Consider the following 23,143-nt stretch of genomic DNA (forward strand, 5'->3'; position numbering starts at 1 on the left):
ACGTTTATTTCTGATAACTTCTTTACATCTGTGTGGCGTGGAGTCACCTAACATCTGACACCTGCGAACAGACATCCCAGCCCCAGCTGACTGCACTCCACTCCACAGTTCTTTAGCATTCTTAAGTTTTATATCAAAAACGGCATTTTTGATGTCACTCCACAAATGCTCCATAGGATTGAGGTCTGGGGACTGAGCCGGCCACTTCATAACATCAATCTTGTTCGTCTGGATCCAGGATGTTTCCCGCTTGCTGCTGTTTTTTGGGGTAATTGTCCTGCTGAAACATCCATTTCAGGGGCATTTCTTCTTTAGCATGAGGCAGCACGACGTCTTCCAGTATTGTGATATATTCATACTGGTCCATGGTTCCTGATATATGATAGCTGGGATTAACTCCATGGGATGAGACATATCCCCAAACCAGTATGCTAGCACCTCCATCGTCTACAGTCTTCACAGGGTACTGTGGCTTGAATTCAGTGTTTAGGGGTCATCTCACAATGTGACGCTGTGACCGCAGGAAAGCTGGTGAGGAGGGACCTCATCCGATCCCCTCATCTAGGGAAGGCCTAGCTTATCCCTAATCCACGGGGGAGGCCCGGATCTCGTACCTCGCTGTGCTCCTACCAAAGCCAGACGGCCGCTTTCTGCCCAGGATATCTTAGCTGAAATATTACAGGACAGGCTAGAGTGATTGTAGTTACTTTCATCTGAAACAAAACCTGACTTTATAAAGCCGGCCTATAAGAGGTAATGTGATATCATGGCAAATTAGAGATGATAATCCCAGCAAATGGGGAGACGGGGACCAGTTGTCGGGGACCAGGGGGTTGTCGGGGACCAGGGGCTTGTCGGGGACCAGGGGCTTGTCGGGGACCAGGGGGTTGTCGGGGACCAGGGGCTTGTCGGGGACCAGGGGCTTGTCGGGGACCAGGGGGTTGTCGGGGACCAGGGGGTTGTCGGGGACCAGGGGGTTGTCGGGACCAGGGGCTTGTCGGGGACCAGGGGCTTGTCGGGGACCAGGGGGTTGTCGGGGACCAGGGGCCTGTCGGGGACCAGGGGGTTGTCGGGGACCAGGGGCTTGTCGGGGACCAGGGGGTTGTCGGGGACCAGGGGCTTGTCGGGGACCAGGGGGTTGTCGGGGACCAGGGGCTTGTCGGGGACCAGGGGCTTGTCGGGGACCAGGGGGTTGTCGGGGACCAGGGGCTTGTCGGGGACCAGGGGGTTGTCGGGGACCAGGGGCTTGTCGGGGACCAGGGGGTTGTCGGGGACCAGGGGCTTGTCGGGGACCAGGGGCTTGTCGGGGACCAGGGGCTTGTCGGGACCAGGGGCTTGTCGGGGACCAGGGGCTGTCGGCCCGGGGACCAGGGGCTTGTCGGGGACCAAGGGGTTGTCGGGTGCGGCTCCCTCACACATGGGGGGCTGATGATTTGGCTTCTGATCAGCCCCGGGCGCGGCCGGCGGGCATTATGCACGTGTCAGGAATAGAGTTGGTGGCAACTGATTTGCAGGACCCGGGCCAGTGGCCACATCGGACGGGAGCGGGAGAACTGCCTTACGCATTCGTGGCTGTTCTTCTGATTAGCCAGCCTGGCACAACATCATGGTTGTGGCATAACACGCGTGTGACATGGCGAGGCGGTTCTCCCGCCCGGCGGCCACAGATTACTGACAGGGCCGACAGTCCGGGTCACATGCAGCTGCAGCAGCCCGCCATCCGCTAATGAAATGAATACGGATGTCATTTCCCATGATACAACCGCCATACAGAAGAGCCATTTTCTAGGCTGAGAGCGCCACTCCCCTCCCCGCCGCTAGGGGTCAGTGTCTATCTGGCGCTCGCTTGTTTTCTTCCCCGTCGCTCTCTCGTTGTCCCGCGCGGCTGCTCTCTGGCTCTTTTCTGTGTCTGTTGCTTGTCGTGCTCGTTCACTTCTTTGAGCTGAGCTGCGGAAGGGAGACCGGAGAGGTGAGTGTGTCCGGGCCGGGGGGCAGTGTCCTGCGGCTACAGGCAGGCCCGGGGTCGTCTGGAAGCTCCGTGCCTCATGAACGGAGACAATGCGGAGTGCGCGGCTCTGTACCGGGACATGGGGGCCATGCATGGGGATTACTGGGCCTGTAACCCCTTAGTGGTTCTTGTGACGTCACCCCCTCTCTCCTGCCAGGAGCCATTACTAACCCCCCCTCCCCCCAACAACAACAACAAAAAATTCAATAGAAAGTTATCACAATGGTATCAATAAGCGTCATCTCCGCAAGAAAATAATCCCCCACACAAAGCCATGGGGTAAATACAACCCCAATATATGCAGACGGGGGCGGTAATATAAAATGGGCCAGTCTCGCCCCATCGGTGTCAATGGGAGCAGCAGGCGGCAATATTAGTCCTGCAGGGCCCTGGCATAGGTCCAAGGTGTCACTAGGCTGCAAGACACATTTACTAAAGGTCTTTTTGGGGATCCTGGCACTACATGACCCTTTTATTTTCTCTTTGCCCACCCTAAAAGTACCCTCCCCTGAACAGTGTCTTTACACCGGGGCAAAGCGCAGTTGGATAAGGGGATGCTCCTGTAGACAGGACCGTACTGTTTACGTAGGGTAACATTGCTTATGGATTCATTTTTTTAAAACCGCTCACTGAAGGGGTTAACTAGTGAGAGTTTTATAGATTGTGGTGTTCTGGACGTGACGATTCCAAATGTGAATTTTATTTTAAGTATACAAATTTATTGATATTGTTTCCTCCTGTTTATTTTGTGATTGAAAAAAAAAACTACCTATCTAAATAAAATGGGAATGGTTGGTGATATCAACTTCCTGTTTGTGGCACACAATAGTATACGGGACGGGGGAAACTTTCCAAGATGGGTGGTGACCATGGCGGCCATTTTGCATCCAACTTTAATTTTTCCAATGGGAAGAGGGTCATGTGACAAATCAAACTTATTGACGAATTTCACACACACACACACACACACACACATTTTCTCTTCTTTTTTTTTTTTTCTTCGTCAGTCTATGAGACTTGCGGGTAATTCCATATCAAGTGATCCAAATATGAATATTTTTTTTACCTTACGTCTTTAGATTTTTTTTATTTTTTGTTTTTATGAAGTACAACTTTAGTTAATTACAAATTAAAAGTTTAGAATTTTTTTCTTCATCAGTTAATTTTTTACAGATTTTTAAAGTTTTGAAAAAGCGCAGATTTTGGCCTGGTATGGCTTTACATTTTTTATCATATCTCGGGCTAGAATTAAGATATAGAGGTGGGAGAGGCATCATTTTTCTCAGAACGGTACCGGCTTTCATTTGATATGTCACAAGACTTTCTTTATATTTTGTTTTGGAGAAATCAAATTAAAAATTTTGATGCGCAATTCTGAAAAAAATGTATGTTTTAAAATTGTGAAAACATGCATGTATGTTACTTGTGTTCTTGTTTATATTTGTACAGGGATTCAACTTGGGATCTATCAAATTTGTATTTTTTTTTTAAGCCTTGAATCATCTGATTTTATGCCTGTGTGAGTTTCTTCCTTTTTTCTTTTCAAATTACAACTTATTGCTTCAACATTTATATGTAACAATAAAGAAACACAAAAAACAAATACCAAAGTGCCAAAATAAATACAACTTAATCATCATAACAACTTGCTCAGCATTTTCAACCTGAATTCATTGAACAAGCCAAAAGATAAAAGGTGATCACATCCTCAAGTGTGGTTTTCTAAATACAGTCTGATCCTAATAACCGTATATACTCGAGTATAAGCCGAGATTTTCAGCTCAAATTTTTGGGCTGAAAGTGCCCCCTCGGCTTATACTCGAGTCACGGTCGGCGGGTGAGGGGGAGAGGGCGCTGAGGCATACTCACCTAGTCCCGGCGATCCTGACGCTCCCCCTGCCCGTCCCACTGTCTTCGGTGCAGCAGCCTCTTCCCCTGTTCAGCGGTCACGTGGGACCGCTCATTAGAGAAATGAATAGGCTGCTCCACCCCCCATAGGGGCGGAGCCGCATAATTAATTTCTCTAATCAGCAGTGCCGGTGACCGCTGACAGAGGAAGAGGCTGCGGCACCGAAGACCAGCTGTCCGGGGGAAGGAGCGGGACGCCGGGAGCAGGTAAGTATCGCATATTCACCTGTCCTCGTTCCACACGCCGGGCGTCGCGCCATCTTCCCGGCGTCTCTCCGCACTGACTGTGCAGGTCAGAGGGCGCGATGACGCATATAGTGTGCGCGCCGCCCTCTGCCTGATCAGTCAGTGCGGAGAGACGCCGGGAAGATGGCGCCGAGGAGCTGCAAGCAAGACAGGTGAGTATGTGTTTTATTATTTTATTGCAGCAGCAGCACAGCTATGGGGCAATAATGGACGGTGCAGAGCACTATATGGCACAGCTATGGGGCAACGGTGCAGAGCACTATATGGCACAGCTATGGGGCAATGGTGCAGAGCACTATATGGCACAGCTATCTATGGGGCAACGGTGCAGAGCACTATATGGCACAGCTATGGGGCAACGGTGCAGAGCATTATATATATGGCACAGCTATGGGGCAACGGTGCAGAGCATTATATATATGGCACAGCTATGGGGCAACGGTGCAGAGCATTGTATATATGACACAGCTATGGGGCAACGGTGCAGAGCATTATATATATGGCACAGCTATGGGGCAACGGTGCAGAGCATTGTATATATGGCACAGCTTTATGTGGAGTATCTATGGGGCAATGGTGCAGAGCATTATATATGGCACAGCTTTATGTGGAGCATCTATGGGGCCATAATGAACGGTGCAGAGCATTATATATGGCACAGCTTTATGTGGAGCATCTATGGGGCCATAATGAACGGTGCAGAGCATTATATATGGCACAGCTTTATGTGGAGCATCTATGGGGCCATAATGAACGGTGCAGAGCATCATATGTGGCACAGCTTTATGTGGAGCATCTATGGGGCCATAATGAACGGTATGGAGTATCTATTTTTAATTTTGAAATTCACCAGTACCTGCTGCATTTTCCACCCTAGGCTTATACTCGAGTCAATAATTTTTCCCAGTTTTTTGTGGCAAAATTAGGGGGGTCGGCTTATACTCGAGTATATACGGTATATGTTAAAAACAAGATTAAAAGAACCAATATTTTTACCACCTATTTATACATGGAATAATTTTTTTTCTACTATATCACTAAACATGTCATTTCTGAAGTGTTTAAGAGGAATAGTCCAGTAGTTAAATCCTCATACTATAAAATATGAACTAATCAAACAATTAGTAGTAGGTTTTTACACTGGCCTGTTATCATCAATGTGTCCCTTCTAGTGGGTGAAATGCCATCTTGTCCATAAGCGCTTACTAGCAATGGCCGTCTCCTTCTGTGTCAGAGTATGTACGGCTGTCATGGTGCTCGGCTCCACCTGAGTTATATCTGATTTTTGTTCACTTTTACAATGTCTGATTTTCTTGGATACACAAAGGACGGCGCTGGACCAGAAGGTGCAAAAAGTCACTTCTACTTCTTCATTTTCACAATCTTTGGAGAGTCCAGTAGCCACCAGCGCCGATCATATTCACAGGTCACATCACCAGTTGTGTCATCCATTGCTGATCTTGTGCCGCCTTCTACCACCTCATGGATGTCACTGTCTTTATTTCCACTACATGGGATGACAGTCCGGTATTGCCGAGTCCCTGTGATGGGTTCTGCTTCCTGTGACTGATGTTTTCACAAACTCTCCTCCTCCCCGTAGTCCTGGTTTGTACAATACATGAACTGGATGCTAAGAATATTTTTCTCCCTCCATTTGAGGAGTGGCCTGGGTGTTCAGATTTGGTGTGAATATGGCCTGTGGAGGCCCGAGCTGCCGGCCGGTCATCTGCTCTGCAGTCACCGTCTACCCCGGTCATTCTCAGCCCTAACAAAGCTTCTCCTCTGTCCTCTCCTGCTTCTCTAAGCTGTAACATAATAAAATAATACAGTAATATCTAGCAATCATGGATTATTTGGTAAATCTAGACCCCACACTGTTAGACCACAGGCTGAACAGATCTGAAATCAAGATTTTTGAACTGACACTGCAATAGTTTCATTTTTTAAAATATGATCCCATCACGATCCCAGCTTGTATTTTGGTGCAGATGTGGCTAGGAGCATAGCAGGCACATGTGCAGTTTTTGAAATTTTTTTAATTAAACCTTTTTTTCGGAAATGCGCTTTAAAGTTTTGCGCTTGCGTTCACATGGGTAAAATATTATCAAAGATACTCTTGTGACATATCTGGTGAAAGCCTGTACAGTTCTGAGTAGAATGGTGTTTATTTTGTTTCTTTATCTCTTTTCTAGCCTGAGTTATGGGGAGAAATGTAAAGGCAGGCAACACCGAAATTCACACTTTTTCCGAACTTTGAAAATCAATAAAAAATAAAAATATCTAGAATTTTTTCTTCTTCACATTTTGCATTCTCTGACACACTATTACCAAATAACAAAATCTCAAAAGAATTAAAAATATAGTGGTAAAAATCATTGGTTCACTTGACATGGAATGACCCTTGCACTATTTTTACTCTGATCGCTGGTATAACGCAGTGCCATGCACCAGCCCTGCAACACATTATACCTGTGAGTTTTAAACAGACAGAAGCCTTTTAGCCCATACTCTGGGCCTCCATAGCTGACAGATCAGGAGGTTGTCACGTGATCTCCTGCCATGGCAAGTATCGGGCCTCCATAATGACGTCACGAGGGTACAAATCGGACGGGACAGGGAGCCCCTCTTTTTTTGTGTACTCTTTTCTGAGTACACAGTTTTATATGCAGGTTTTACCCATTGCCTCTGGCACCTACTGATTAGTGAGTCACCCCTACCTCCTCCAATTTGGGGGGTTTTTTTTTACTTGTCTTGGTAATTAGCAACAACATTTTTTTTTTTTTTTTTTTTTCACCATTTTCAGAGTCCCATAACTTTTATTTTTTTATTTTTCCGTGGATAACAGCTGTGAGTGCTGACCCTCTTATCATTTTGAGAAACAGTTATGAAAATAAAATGACAAAAATTAACATATTTCAAACTTTGATGCCACGGTCCCACAATGAGCTTTTGACGTTGCAGAATTTGTGCACCTATAAAGTAAATTAGGTTGCTTGTGTTTTTTTTTTCATTGCATTTTTATCACTTTTTTGATGGGGTTTTTTTTGTCTTTCATCTATGACGCTTTAAATAAAGCTGCTTTATTTTTGATACTTTCTGGTATTAGCCTTTGACAACTTTACTGCTATACTTGGCAGTGGATTACATGGGATTTGGATGCATTTTTAGTGCGTCTCTGATGTGGAAACGCATGTGCGAATTTTACCTGGTGATTTTTTTGCATCTAATGTAAGTCTGTGGGGAAGTAACGCACAGAAAACTCAAGGGTACATGCCAAGGCTGTGGAGTCGGTGTTAATTTTAGTGGAGTCGGAGTCAGTATCAAATGGACCAACTCCTAAAATATATGATAAATTGGGTGCAGTAGTACAATGCAGGATGGGCTGCAAATATTTTTATAATTTGGGAAAGTTATGAAATGTCCTTTAAATGTTCTGTTCCTGATCTAAGGATCTTGGCTTTTAGTTGTGATGAATCTGTGCTGCACTTCATGCACGTTGTTATGATTCTGAGGCAGAAACAAGAGTGGACCCTCTGGTCCGTGGAAGGCGACCCTCCGGACGAGCAAGCCAGGTGTAACCAACCCCTATACAGGGATCGTTAGGGAGCAGGCCCGGAGATAACCAAACCACGGTAGCAGGCACCAGGAGAGACGGCTCTTGATAGAGAAATAAACAAAGGAGAGGATTAGGCAGGGATACTTTAGGAGCGAGAAGGGTGGAATCCTGGAGGAACGGGTAGGGACGGAGCAGAGGGAAAACAGAGGCTGACAGGAACTGAGGGAAGCAGGAGGAGAGGGTAAACCGAGAAGAGACTGAGTACGGGGAACTAGAGCTGAACCAGTACGGGGGTTCAGAGCAAAGCACAAGAGACAAAGGAGGCCAGAGACAATAGCAAAAAACTAAAGACACTCAGGCACCTCCTAGCAGGGGAGGCGACCTGATATACCGTGAGGTCCACAGGGATTGGTTGCTGGGGGACCAAGTGGATCAGAACATCCGGCGCTGGAACCAGGAACCGGGAGGAAGATCTAGCGTCGGATCCTGCGCGCCTGCGCAGAAGCGGACATCTGACGGTGCAGTGAAGGCGTGCGCTGAGGACGGGCATGCCGCTGACCGGAAGCAGGAAGTGCGGCAGCGGGGAAAGGAGACGCAGCGGTGAAAGGAACAGAGCGCCGGAGCCTGGGAGAGGAGCGAGCGCTGAGAACGGGGTCGGCAGCGGAAGCAGCAAGTCGGGAGCGGTAAGTATGCGTAGTAACAGTACCCCCCTCTTTAAAATCCCCACTCTTGAATTTGGCAAGAAATTTTTCAAGAAGACGAGGTGCATTAATATTCTCCAAAGGTTCCCACGATCTCTCTTCAGGACCAAACCCCTTCCAATCCACCAGAAAAAACTCTTTTCCACGAACTCTCTTCTTGGCTAAAATGTCCCTCACCTCAAAAATGTTATTGGCTTGGAGAGGCTGCGGAGAGACACAGGGAGAAGAATGGAAGCGGTTAAGGATAACGGGTTTGAGCAGAGAAACATGAAAGGTATTGGGAATACGGAGCGAGGCAGGCAACTTCAGCTTGTAGGCGACTTCGTTGACCCGACTCAGAACTTCAAAGGGCCCGAAGTAACGAGGACCGAGTTTGTAGGAAGGAATTTTGAGCCTAATGTAACGTGAGGCGAGCCAAACCTTATCGCCAGGCAAGAATGGAGAAGAGTCTAGACGCCTTTTGTCTGCGTGAGTCTTCATTTTGACAGACGCCATCTCAAGAGCCTTTTTAACCTCAGTCCATATTGCAGAGAAATTCGAAGTCAAAGAGTCAGCGGCTGGAACTCCAGTAGTGGAAGAAATCGGCAGAGGCATATTCGGATGTTGACCAAAGACGACAAAAAAAGGAGATTTAGCTGAAGACTCACTAGAGTGGTTGTTATAGGCGAATTCGGCCCAAGGCAGAAGGCTTACCCAATCATCGTGGTGAGAATTAATGAAGTGACGAAGATAGGTAGCCACAATCTGGTTAGTCCGTTCAGCTTGACCATTAGTCTGGGGGTGATAGGCAGAAGAAAAATCGAGAGACACTTTCAAAAGCTTGCAAAGCGCCCTCCAAAAACGAGACGTAAACTGAACTCCTCGGTCAGACACGATGTTTTGAGGAAACCCATGAAGTTTGAAGATGGTTGAAATGAAGACCTTTGCCAATTCTGGAGCCGTGGGAAGACCAGGCAAGGGAATGAAGTGAGCCATCTTGGAGAACCGATCTACTACCGTAAGAATGACTGTGCAATTTGTGGATTTTGGTAAATCGGTAATGAAGTCCATGGCGATGTGTTGCCACGGACTGGAAGGCACAGGAAGAGGAAGCAATCCTCCACGAGGTAACTGTCTTGGCACTTTGCATTTCGCACAAGAAGGACATGAGGCGACAAACTGTTCGATATCTTGTCGTAATGAAGGCCACCAATAGTAGCGGGAGACGAGAAGGAGAGTTTTCTTAACTCCGGCGTGGCCTGCCAATTTAGAGGAATGTCCCCAACGCAGAACTGTCTCTCTGTCATTTTCTGTGACTAAAGTCTTACCCGGAGGAGGACAGATCACCCTCAAAGGGGCTACAGTAACGATCTTACTGGGATCCATGATATGTGCTGGCTCCTCGTTGAAGTCCTCAGGCTGCGAAAGTCTGGACAGAGCGTCTGCTCTGACATTTTTGTCACCTGGCCGAAAACGAAGCTCGAAGTCAAAACGGGCAAAGAATAGGGACCATCGAGCCTGCCGAGGATTCAGCCTGTGCGCAGTTTGAAGATAGGCCAAGTTCTTGTGGTCAGAAAAAATCACAAAAGGATGAACGGCTCCTTCTAGAAGATGTCTCCACTCCTCCAGAGCCAACTTTATGGCCAAGAGTTCTCGGTCCCCAATAGTATAATTACGTTCCGAGGCCGAAAACGTTTTGGAGAAGAAGCCGCAGGGGACCAGACGACCGGTAGAGGTTCTTTGGGAAAGCACCGCTCGGGCACCAGTGGCAGAGGCATCCACCTCGAGAACGAATGGTTTATTGATCTCCGGACGATGTAAAACTGGGGCGGAGGAGAATGACTGCTTCAGAAGCAAAAAGGCTTTTTCGGTCTCAGGAGTCCAAGTCTTTGAGTTGGTCCCTTTATGGGTGAGAGCAGTGAGAGGCCGCACTACAGAGGAGAAATGTGAAATAAATTGCCTGTAGTAGTTGGCAAACCCTAGAAATCGTTGGATGGCTTTAGTCCCATAGGGACGTGGCCAGTTGAGAATGGCGCTCACCTTCTCGGGATCCATTTTAAGGCCGGTGTCAGAAATGATGTATCCAAGAAAGGGCAAGGAAGTTTGCTCGAAGAGGCACTTCTCATACTTGGCGTAAAGACGATTCTCTCTTAGACGTTGCAGAACTAGACGAACGCTTCTTCTGTGAGAAGGTAGATCTGCCGAAAAAATCAGGATGTCGTCTAAATACACCACCACACAGGAATAAAGAAGGTCTCGAAAGATGTCATTCACGAATTCTTGGAAGACTGCGGGAGCATTACTGAGTCCAAAGGGCATGACTAGGTATTCGTAATGCCCGTCCCGGGTGTTAAAGGCAGTCTTCCATTCATCGCCAGAGCGAATTCGAACAAGGTTGTAGGCTCCCCGTAGATCTAGCTTCGTAAAGATTCGCGCCCCTCTTAGTCGGTCGAAGAGCTCTGGAATAAGAGGCAGAGGATACTTATTCTTGACTGTAATGTTGTTCAAACCCCGGTAATCAATGCAGGGTCGAAGAGATCCATCCTTCTTCTTGACAAAGAAGAACCCCGCACCAGCAGGGGAAGAAGATTTTCGAATGAATCCTCTAGATAGGTTCTCTTGGACGTAATCGGACATAGCCTTGGTCTCGGCGGGAGAGAGCGGGTAGATTCTCCCTCTGGGAGGAGTGGAACCAGGCAGAAGCTCGATCGGGCAATCATAGGGCCGGTGCGGAGGTAGAGTTTCAGCCTCCTTCTTATCAAAGACATCCAAGAAGGACCAGTATGGAGTTGGTAGTCCGGAGGGAACGGAGTCAGCAGGAAGCGGGGCTACAGGACGAACTGGAAGAAGACATTGGTTTTGACATGTGGATCCCCAACGAAGCACATCACCCGAGCGCCAGTCCAGAGTTGGTTCGTGCGTGCGGAGCCAAGGTAGACCTAGAAGCAGAGCATGGGTTAGATTAGGTAAAACATAGAAAGTAATCTTCTCACGATGGAGAGCCCCAATACGCAGTTCGATCTCTTCCGTAACCAAAGTGATGGTGTCTTGCAAGGGTTTTCCATCCACGGAGGAAATCAAACGAGGAGGATCCAAAGAAAGAACTGGAATGCGAAGCCTCCGAACCGCCTCAAGACTGATAAAATTGCCTGCCGCGCCCGAATCCACATACGCAAGCTCAGAAAAGCGTTTTCGATTGAGAATAAGTAAAACAGACAAAAACAAAGGTTGAGAGGAGTCTAAGTCACCTAGGGAGGCCTCTCTTACCTGTCCTAGGCGGAGGAGTTTTCCGGCCTCTCAGGACATGCCCGTAGTAAGTGTGAAGCGCTACCGCAGTAAAAGCAGAGTCCCTGGGAACGTCTCTCCCGACGACGTTGCTCTGCCATCTTGACTCGGTCGACCTACATGGGTTCTGGTACGGAAGCTGTAGGTGACGAAGAGAGCTTAGGACTCCCTGACCTGCGGAGAGATGGTAGAGGGCGAACCGACCTCCTCTCTCTAGCGGACTCTCGTGATCGCTCTTGAAAGCGAAGATCAATGCGCGTAGAGAGGGATATGAGGTCCTCTAAAGAGGTTGGGGTATCTCGTCCAGCTAACTCATCCTTAATTCGACTGGACAGGCCCCGCCAGAAGGCGCCAACCAAGGCCTCGTTATTCCACCCTAATTCAGAGGCCAGGGTTCGGAATCGAATAGCGTACTGGCCAACAGATAGAGAGCCCTGCTGAAGATTGAAAAGCGACTCAGTTGTGGAAGCTAAGCGTCCGGGCTCGTCAAAGACCCTACGGAAGGTCTCTAAAAAGGAGGGCAATTGAGAGACTACGGGATCATCCCGCTCCCACAGAGGATTGACCCAGGACAAAGCCTCTCCCTCCAAATGAGACACTATAAAAGCCACCTTGGCTCGGTCAGTGGGATACTGCTGGGGAAGGAGCTCGAAGTGGAGGCGACACTGGTTTAGAAATCCCCTACAGAGTTTGGGATCCCCATTAAACCTCGGCGGCTTACCAAGGCGAGGTGGCGGATGAGGCAAGGAAGAAGAATTTGGGTCCTGTGGAACCGAGGCGGAGGCCGCGGAGACAGACTGCAAATTAAATAAACGATCGTCTATGGAGGCCATGTAGGATAGCATACGTGTTTGCGTATCACGCTGTTGGGAAAGTTCCTGCTGCAAACCCGCGATTTGATTAGCATTACCCGGGTCGGCGGTCTGTATAGCAGACAGGCGGGACTCCATGTTTTTCATGAAAGACATCATGCGCTGTTGATTGTCGCGCATGTGTGCCAACTCCTTCTGAGCAGAGAACGTGGTACCTGCGGGGTCCATGGCCTGAGTGTGCTGTTATGATTCTGAGGCAGAAACAAGAGTGGACCCTCTGGTCCGTGGAAGGCGACCCTCCGGACGAGCAAGCCAGGTGTAACCAACCCCTATACAGGGATCGTTAGGGAGCAGGCCCGGAGATAACCAAACCACGGTAGCAGGCACCAGGAGAGACGGCTCTTGATAGAGAAATAAACAAAGGAGAGGATTAGGCAGGGATACTTTAGGAGCGAGAAGGGTGGAATCCTGGAGGAACGGGTAGGGACGGAGCAGAGGGAAAACAGAGGCTGACAGGAACTGAGGGAAGCAGGAGGAGAGGGTAAACCGAGAAGAGACTGAGTACGGGGAACTAGAGCTGAACCAGTACGGGGGTTCAGAGCAAAGCACAAGAGACAAAGGAGGCCAGAGACAATAGCAAAAAACTAAAGACACTCAGGCACCTCCTAGCAGGGGAGGCGACCTGATATACCGTGAGGTCCACAGGGATTGGTTGCTGGGGGACCAAGTGGATCAGAACATCCGGCGCTGGAACCAGGAACCGGGAGGAAGATCTAGCGTCGGATCCTGCGCGCCTGCGCAGAAGCGGACATCTGACGGTGCAGTGAAGGCGTGCGCTGAGGACGGGCATGCCGCTGACCGGAAGCAGGAAGTGCGGCAGCGGGGAAAGGAGACGCAGCGGTGAAAGGAACAGAGCGCCGGAGCCTGGGAGAGGAGCGAGCGCTGAGAACGGGGTCGGCAGCGGAAGCAGCAAGTCGGGAGCGGTAAGTATGCGTAGTAACACACGTGCTCAGTAGTGACCGGGGCTGTGGAGATGAATCTGTTGCACTTTATGCACGTGCTCAGTAGTGAGGCAGTGCTGTGGAGATGAATCTGTGCTGCACTTCATGCACGTGCTCAGTAGTGACCGGGGCTGTGGAGATGAATCTGTTGCACTTTATGCACGTGCTCAGTAGTGAGGCAGTGCTGTGGAGATGAATCTGTGCTGCACTGTATGCACGTGCTCAGTAGTGAGGCAGTGCTGTGGAGATGAATCTGTGCTGCACTGTATGCACGTGCTCAGTAGTGAGGCAGTGCTGTGGAGATGAATCTGTGCTGCACTGTATGCACGTGCTCAGTAGTGAGGCAGTGTTGGGGAGTCTGAGTCAGGGACATTGAGGAGTCTGAGGTTTGGCTTACCGACCCCACAGTCCTGGTACCTGCAAGAGAAATTGGCGTTCTGTGGATTTGAAACGCGCACCCCAGGTCATCTTACGCTGAGTAAAATGAAAGCACAGTGGGCATGAGATTTCTATAAATCCCATCCACTTTGTTGGAACTGTAAGACGGTGTGTTTTTGATGCCAAAATATGTAACCTGGATGTTTTTGCCTTTTGTTTGATCCAGATGGTCATGACGCAGTGGCAGTTCTGTAACAGGAGAGTTATATGTTAGATATCACTGGCAGATGGCCCTAACAGTAGTGTGACTACTGTTAGACCTCATTCACACATCCACATTTTTTTTTTTATATAAAAATAAAGAAAATCAAATCTTCTCATTCAACAGTAAAAAAAAAAAAAAAAAATGGACAGAAATCTGATTATACATAGATGGCATTCAAGTGTTTCCCGCAGCATTTTGGATCAGACTTACATCAGTGAGCTGGTGAACTTCTTCTTGGGGCCTCATCCATACAGCCTCGTCCTAAAGGCTTCAGATTGGGCTTCGTTAGCTCTGAAATTAGACTTGAGTACTGACGTTTTGTAAGACTAAATTCACACTGTTTTTATAGTCAGTGCTGGATGCGTATTCTCAAGAAGTAGATGCTCGATGACAGTCATCTTTCATGAGGATCTTTTTATTAAACATGTGTTAAAAATATGCTCTCACTTCATACACCCCTGACCCCCCATGACTTGTGCACATACAGTACAGAACAAAAGTTTGGACACCTTCTCATTTTAAGATTTTTCTGCATTTTCATGACTATGAAAATTGTACATTCACACTGAAGGCATCAAAACTATGAATTAACACATGTGAAATTATATACTTAACAAAAAAGTGTGAAACAACTGAAATTATGTCTTATATTCTAGGTTCTTCAAAGTAGCCACCTTTTGCTTTGATGACTGCTTTGCACACTCTTGGCATTCTCTTGATGAGCTTCAAGAGGTAGTCACCGGGAATGGTTTCACTTCACAGGTGTGCCCTGTCAGGTTTAATAAGTGGGATTTCTTGCCTTATAAATGTGGTTGGGACCATCAGTTGTGTTGTGCAGAAGTCTGGTGGATACACAGCTGATAGTCCTACTGAATAGACTGTTAGAATTTGTATTATGGCAAGAAAAAAGCAGCTAAGTAAAGAAAAACGAGTGGCCATCATTACTTTAAAGGGAACCTGTCATCGTTAAATAGGGGCAGAGCTGTGCTTTACATTAGTGTATTTTTTGTGCCTTTATTCCCCACCTATGCTGCCGAAATACCTTTGTAAAGTCGCCGTTTTGGGCTGTCACTCACGCTGGTCTGGTCATATGGGTGTGGTGACATCGCTGTTTCTCCCCCAGATCTTGCTCATCTTTCCGTTGGTGGCGTAGTGGTGTGCGCATGCCCAACAGGCGAATCCACTGCGCAGCTGAAGGAAAAGAGCACGATCTGCGCTATTCAGCGGTTTATCGGTGGGCACGGCCTTCTTCTTTAGGCGTGCACAGATGGTAGTGCTCGGCTTCCCGGGGCTTCAGGAAAATGGCCGCGGGATGCCGCGCGTGCGCAGATGGAGATCGCGGCGGCCATTTTCCTGAAGCCGAGATGCGAACTCAGGAAGATGGCCGCGCAGATCGCGCTCTTTTCCTTCAGCTGCGCAGTGGATTCGCCTGTTGGGCATGCGCACACCACTGCGCCACCAACGGAAAGATGAGCAAGATCTGGGGGAGAAACAGCGATGTCACCACGCCCATATGACCAGACAAGCGTGAGTGACAGCCCAAAACGGCGACTTTACAAAGGTATTTCGGCAGCATAGGTGGGGAATAAAGGCACAAAAAATACACTAATGTAAAGCACAGCTCTGCCCCTATTTAACGCTATTTTTATCTCATCTTGAAAAAACGGGGTGACAGGTTCCCTTTAAGAAATGAAGGTCAGTCAGTCCGAAAAATTGGGAAAACTTTGAAAGTGTCCCCAAGTGCAGTGGCAAAAACCATCAAGCCCTACAAAGAAACTGGCTCACATGAGGACCGCCCCAGGAAAGGAAGACCAAGAGTCACCTCTGCTTCTGAGGATAAGTTTATCCGAGTCACCAGCCTCAGAAATCGCAGGTTAACAGCAGCTCAGATTAGAGACCAAGTCAATGCCACACAGAGCTCTAGCAGCAGACACATCTCTACAACAACTGTTACGAGAAGACTTTGCGCAGCAGGCCTTCATGGTAAAATAGCTGCTAGGAACCCACTGCTAAGGACAGGCAACAAGCAGAAGAGACTTGTTTGGGCTAAAGAACACAAGGAATGGACATTAGACCAGTGGAAATCTGTGCTTTCGTCTGATGTGTCCAAATTTGGTTCCAACCACCGTGTCTTTGTGCGACGCAGAAAAGGTGAACGGATGGACTCTACATGCCTGGTTCCCACTGTGAAGTATGGAGGAGGAGGTGTGATGGTGTGGGGGTGCTTTGCTGGTGACACTGTTGGGGATTTATTCAAAATTGAAGGCATACTGAAATAGCATGGCTACCACAGGATCTTGCAGCGGCATGCTATTCCATCCGGTTTGTGTTTAGTTGGACCATCATTTATTTTTCAACAGGACAATGACCCCAAACACACCTCCAGGCTGTGTAAGGGCTATTTGACCAAGAAGGAGAGTGATGGGGTGCTACGCCAGATGACCTGGCCTCCACAGCCACCAGACCTGAACCCAATCGAGATGGTTTGGGGTGAGCTGGACCGCAGAGTGAAGGCAAAAGGGCCAACAAGTGCTAAGCATCTCTGGGAACTCCTTCAAGATTGTTGGAAGACCATTCCCGGTGACTACCTCTTGAAGCTCATCAAGAGAATGCCAAGAGTGTGCAAAAATATTTAGAATTGAGAGTCCTCAGTGGTTGATACCATCTTTTCAGTTAGCCATTAAAAGGTAACAAATTGCACGCTTTCGAGACTACATACGTCTCTTCATCAGGCAAAGACTAAAACAAATTCTGAAGAATCACATATTTATGCACAACATAGTATAGAAAGAAAAAAAAAAAAAAGGGGGAAAAAAACCATGGATAAGCCAGGTGACATGAAGCAGAATTACCATGGGTGATAAACAGTTACGTCCATTAATATTGGGCCAATTCTTAGATAAGGATTGTTTTATTGTCCTGTGATTAGGGTCTCTGTTGTGATGACCCCACATGGTCTGATGGGCAAGTTCCTTAGTTGATGTAAAAAGACATAAATCCGTGTGACACATTCATTCCTGCAGTTAGTGTCAAAGGTCGTCATCAGTTTATATTCCCAGACTCTCCTGTCTTTCTGCGATTTGACGTTACCTTTTAGTACAAGTAATTTCATGTCCATAATGCTATGATTTGGGAGACAGAAATGTATTGCCACAGGTAGATCCATTCTTTTTTCTCTTATTGTATGGTGGTGAGAGTTCATCCTTGTTCTCAGTTTCTGCCCTGTCTCCCCCACATACAGACCCCCAGTTGGACATTTAGTACAAATAATTAGGTACACCACATTAGAAGTGTCGCAGCTGAATGTACCTGGGATCTTGTAGTCCTCATGTGAGTTGGGAATCTTTATCTTGTCCGTGGTCATTATAAATGGACAGGTTTTACATTTTTTTCTGGTTGCAAGGAAAGGTACCTGCAGCTGTTGGAGAGGACAGGGAGCTCTTGACAATGATACTTCTTAGATTTGGGGGCTGTCAAACACAGTAGTGGGGGGGGGGGGTCTGGAAAAATGGATTGTAAGCTTGCATCTTTTTGCAGTAAAGGTTGTAATTTCCGTGCAGCTCCCCTTAGCGCCTTATCATCTGGACGGAGTCTGAGCCACAGCTAAAGTCGTTCCATGAACAGTTTAATCAATTTCATCCTACCATCAACTTGACTCTCAACTACTCCTGCACTGAAATTAACTTTTTGGACACCATCATTAAGCTGCAGAACAATAAAATAGAGACATCCCTGTATCAGAAGCCAATCGACCGTCCAACATACCTTAAAGGTAAGGTACCGCGTTTGTAGATCATTCATCAATGTAATGTAGCATAACATGCTGTTATAACCAAGATTTGAATGCATGTAAAACAGATTTCGTGTGTTATACCAGTAGAAAGAAGGAACTGGGGGCTGATATCTTGGTTTCACAGCAGTAGCACGACACTATCAGTGTCATTTTACGGCACCCCATGGACATAGGAGATAATAGACCGCCGCGGACCCTATCTATAACATTGCAGCCACATTAGCAGTGAGCTGGGCACGCCTCTGTGGGCTGCACAACTCACTGCTGTAGGTGTGACTAGCCGCCATTTTACTATAGCCCAGTGCTATCTGCCCAGCTCCACTTGCTCTCTATCGCTGCAGGACAGAAGAGCTGACTGGAGCCGGAGAGTGGGGAGTGCGGGTGATTTACCTCCCTGCTCCTCTGTACTCCAGGCATTGTGCGTTCTGAGCAGACATCCTCTGCTCTCACATGCTGCCCTCCCTGGGTGCTTCTCCAGTTCTCCTGCTCTGTCTCCGCCTCCTCACACACAGTCCCGGAGATCTCCGGTAAGCTGCACTCTCCCCCTGTGTCGCTCTCCCTCCTCTCCCTGCATTCTCTCCCCCCGTGTCGCACTCCCTCCTCTCCTCCCTGCATTCTCTCCCCCTGTGTCGCTCTCCCTCCTCTCCCTGCGTTCTCTCCCCCTGTGTCGCTCTTCCTGCATTCTCTCCCCCTGTGTCGCTCTCCCACCTCTCCTCCCTGCATTCTCTCCCCGTGTCGCTCTCCATTCTCTCCTCCCTGCATTCTCTCCCCCTGTCGCTCTCCCTCCCCCCTGCATTCTCTCCCCCTGTGTCGCTCTCCCTCTCTGCGCGGCGTGGGGGGGGGTCTCTATGCATGTGTGCAAGCATCGTACATGCTACATACATACATACTACATACATACATACATACATACGTACATACATACATACATACATACATACATACATACATGCTACGTGCGTACATACATACATACATACATGCTGCGTACATACATACATGCTGCGTACATACATACATGCTGCGTACATACATACATACATACATGCTGCGTACGTACGTACATACATACATACATGCTGCGTACGTACATACATGCTGCGTGCGTACATACATGCTGCGTGCGTACTCCATACAGTACATTAAACATACATTACATACTCACCATTACTTGTCATTTTGATCCCCGAAGCCAGTGTCAAATGTAAAAAATATGAAAAAAACAAACAACCAATATACTCCCTGTCCGCAGAAATCCACGAGTGTCCCACGGCGATCTCCCATGGAGAGCAGCAGCATCAGATAATGCGACTGCTCTCCAGGGGCTCCAGGAATACAATGACGGCAGGAAGGTATCCTTCCGCCACTGTATTCCTCCGCCGCTGTAAAAAAAAAAGTCCCTAGTCTCACTTTATGCCATTGTTGTATGATAAATTTTCCCAGGCAGCAATTGGCATGAAGTGAGACTTTGTCCTAAGGTAACCTCAGTGATGCACTGCAGGAGCCATTGTCTCCTGTCAGTGTGTCACTGAGGGTCCTATAGAGCAGTGACATCACCCGATGTCACTGTTCTATAGGGGAGATCGTCGTGGGACACTCGTTATTAATTGGACTACGGCGGACAGATAGTATGCGGTTTATTATTTTACGTTTTTTGCAGGCGCTGAAGTATGGTAAGTATGGTGAAATGAAGAATATTAAAATACTTTTTCCTAATGTGTGTTATTAACCCTTTCTTACTATTGGATTAATAACGGATAGGCGTCTTATTGACGCCTTTCCGTTATTAACCCGGCTTAATGTCACCTTACAATAGCAAGGTGACATTAACCCCTTATTACCCCATATCCCACCGCTACACGGGAGTGGGAAGAGAGGGGCTAAGTGCCGGAATTGGCGCATCTTACAGATGCGCCATTTCCGGGGCGGCTGCGGACTGGTATTTGTAGCCGGGGGGGGGGGGGGCAATATCCATGGCCCCTCTCTAGGCTATGAATATCAGCCCGCAGCTGTCTGCGTAGCCTTTCTGGCTATAAAATATAGGGGAACCCCACGTAATTGTTTTTTTTTTTTTTTTTTTGCAGTCCCCCTATTTTAATAGCCAGTAAAGGCTACGCAGACAGCGGGCTGATATTCATAGCAGGCTACAGATATTAGCCCCCGGCCATCGGCTTTCCCCCTCTGGCGCAGAAAATTGCGCGGGAGCCCACGCCGGGTTTTTTTTTTTTTTATTCAACGCTCATAAAGGCCTCTTTCACACTTGCGTTGGTACGGGTCCGTCGCTATGCGTCGTGCCGACGTACCGACGCATGTTGTGAAATTTGTGCCCGACGTGGGCAGCGGATGATGCAGTTTTTCAACACATCCGCTGCCCATTCTGAAGTCTGGAAGGAAGGGGCGGAGTTTTGGCAGCGCATGCTGTTTTTTTTCCGCCAGATCTGTTTTTTTCCGCCAGATCCAGTTTTTTACGCAGGATCCATTTTTTCCCTCCGGATCCGGGTTTTTTTCGCCGGATCCGTTTTTTTCCACCGCATCTGTTTTTTCCCGCCGGATCCGTTTTTTTCCCGCCGGATCCGTTTTTTTCCCGCAGGATCCTTTTTTTTTTGTCGTATCCGTTTTTTATCTGATGCTGCTGCTCTCCACGGGAGATCGTCGTGGGACACTCGTGGATTTCTGCGGACAGGTAGTATATTGGTTGTTTGTTTTTTTTCATATTTTTAACAGATGACACTGGCTTCGGGGAACAAAGTGACAAGTAACGGTGAGTATATACTGTTATATGTACTGTATGTCTATATGTATGTAATGTATGAATGTACTGTATGTATGTAGTATGTATGCATGGTGTATGAATGTAGTATTTCTCTAGTCACCTTCCACGACGGCATACGGAGGTTGCCTCTTTGCCCTAATGGGGAACAGGAAATGGAGAGGTTAAAAGGCCCTCCCACCTCCCTCTCACCAGTGTCTTTCCTGTTCCCCATGGGACAGGAGAGGTTTACTTTCGTATGCAGTGGTGGCCGGTGACTGCTGCATCTGACAAGCGTCGGCTTGTGTGTAACCGGGCAACATGGGGTCGTATCTTACCTCCCCTCCTATGCTGCTCCCGTCGCGCCGCGCTGCGGTGTCCTCGGGACCTGTGCCTAGCCTTCCCGCGCCCCCGTGAGGGCAAAGCAGGCTAGTGTTCCTGACCGGAGTCCTCCTGGAGCTCTCCGGTCTCCTTCCCCTCCAACATGCCGCTGGCAACCCGGAAGTGATCGCGCGCGTCACTTCCGGTCCTTTCTGCGCTCCCTGGAGGCACTTCCGCCGGCGGTGTCTCGTGCAGGACGGCGTCCTCCACGCTGGACCATGGAGGGGAAGAGGTTTATCCACATCGCTGGGGGCAGGTGCATACCGCTGTGTATAAAACCTGCCAGAAAACGTCGCAGGTAAGACTGTTCCTGTCATGGAGAGCGGTACCTGCCCTGCGCTTGCAGAGCCCAGCGCTGCCCCTGCCACAGTAAGTGCCGCAGGGACAGGGGTCCTTAGGTAGTAACTTGGGGGTATCCTCTAGTCACTCTCCCCTCTCATTACAGGGAGAAAGGTCTGTCCCCAAAACTACTAAAAAGTGTGCCATCTGTACCATTAAGCTGCCACCTTCATGGGAGAAAAAACTCTGCAGGACCTGTACTGACAAAGTTGTCAGGGCAGAGCAACCTTCTTTACTAGAGGAAATCCGATCTCTGGTCAAGCAAGAAGTGCAATCCTCCCTAGCAGCCTTTACCCCCCCACCCCCTCCACCACCCTCTCCAGCCAAAAAACGGAAGATCCAGGAGGAGGATTCTGAATCTGAGTCAGACCTCTCCTATGCCTCATCCTCAGGTCGACAGGAGGAATCTACATCCTCTATAACATCTGAAGCCAGAAAATATCTCTTTTCTTCAGACTGGATTGAGGACTTAGTAGCTGCGGTACGCAGTACTATGGGGCTGGAGGAGGAGCCAGAACCACAGTCCATTCAGGACCAGATGTTTGGTGGCATAACTAAGGGTAAACGGGTGGGGTTTCCAATCCACCAGAATATATCTGATATGATTGACCAAGAGTGGGAATTACCTGAAAAACGTCTCAGTACTCCATCCGAGATGAAGCATAGATTCCCCTTGGAAGGCGAGTTGACCAAATGGGATGTCCCTAAAGTTGACTCTCAGGTGGCTAGAGTGGCTAAAAGAACGGCTCTTCCATTCGAAGACTCGTCACAGTTAAAGGATCCAATGGACAGGAAGATAGAGAGTCTATTAAAGAAATCATGGGAGACCTCGGTAGCCCTCAAAGCCAATATCGCATCAACATGCGTGGCTAGAGCTCTATTCCGCTGGATAGGTGAACTGGAGTCTCACATATCCCAGGGCACTTCAAGAGCTGAATTGTTAGACTCCCTTCCTAGTCTCTTTAGAGCCACGGGTTTCCTAGCGGATTCTTCTATGGAGACCATCAGAATTGCTGCGAGGTCATTAGTTCAGACTAACTCGGCCAGAAGGGCGCTGTGGTTAAAAATGTGGTCTGGAGATATCACCTCCAAAGCCAAGTTATGCGCCATACCATTTAAAGGTAACTATGTCTTCGGGCCTTCTCTTGATGACATCTTGGAGAAAGCAACCGATAAAAAGAAAGCCCTCCCAGAACAAAAAACTCCCAAAAAGAAGTTTTTTCGTCCCTTTCAGGCCCAAACCTCTCAGAGAGGGAAAGGCAAGTCCGGGAGGTGGAGTTACCCGAAGGGAGGGGGGAGAAACATCCTCATCCCTCAACAACAGCAGCAGCAGTCTCAACAGGAGAAACGGTGACTTCGATCCAGTGGGGGGGAGACTTTCAAATTTTTACTCCCAGTGGCTAAACATCACCTCTTGCCCCTGGATCCTCAATGTCATCAAAGAGGGTCTCCTAATAGAATTCATTTCCTCCCCCCCACGGGGTCTAAAAGTCACCTCCCTACCTTCCCTGAAAGATCAATCAAAATTGGCGTCCGGTCTCAGGGCCCTAAAGATGTCAGGTGCGATATCCCAGATACCGGAATCGGAAAGGGATCGAGGCCACTACTCTCGCTTATTCCTGGTTCCCAAGCCATCGGGCGAGTCCCGTGTCAGTATAAATCTAAAGAATCTCAATCGGCATATAAAGTACCGAAGATTCAAGATGGAATCAGTGAAGAATGCCATTCCCTTGATAGGTCCA

General features: G+C 48.3%; 1 protein-coding gene across 4 annotated transcripts in view; it reads left to right on the forward strand.

The window, feature by feature from the left end:
* The first annotated feature begins 1,810 nt into the window (after positions 1-1,810).
* LOC143807057 (uncharacterized) overlaps positions 1,811-23,143 on the forward strand; it is a 61,708-nt gene continuing 40,375 nt past the window's right edge. For 2 of the 4 annotated variants that reach the window (XM_077288232.1, XM_077288234.1), the window contains exons 1-2: positions 1,871-1,969; positions 17,700-17,911. The gene's annotated coding sequence lies outside the window, so the exon portion shown is untranslated. Of the gene's footprint in view, positions 1,970-17,699; positions 17,912-23,143 lie in introns of all 4 variants that reach the window. The other 2 variants (XM_077288230.1, XM_077288233.1) reach the window with 2 other exon arrangements.

The sequence above is a fragment of the Ranitomeya variabilis genome, chromosome 2, assembly GCF_051348905.1.
Source record: "Ranitomeya variabilis isolate aRanVar5 chromosome 2, aRanVar5.hap1, whole genome shotgun sequence".
Classification (NCBI taxonomy): domain Eukaryota; kingdom Metazoa; phylum Chordata; class Amphibia; order Anura; family Dendrobatidae; genus Ranitomeya; species Ranitomeya variabilis.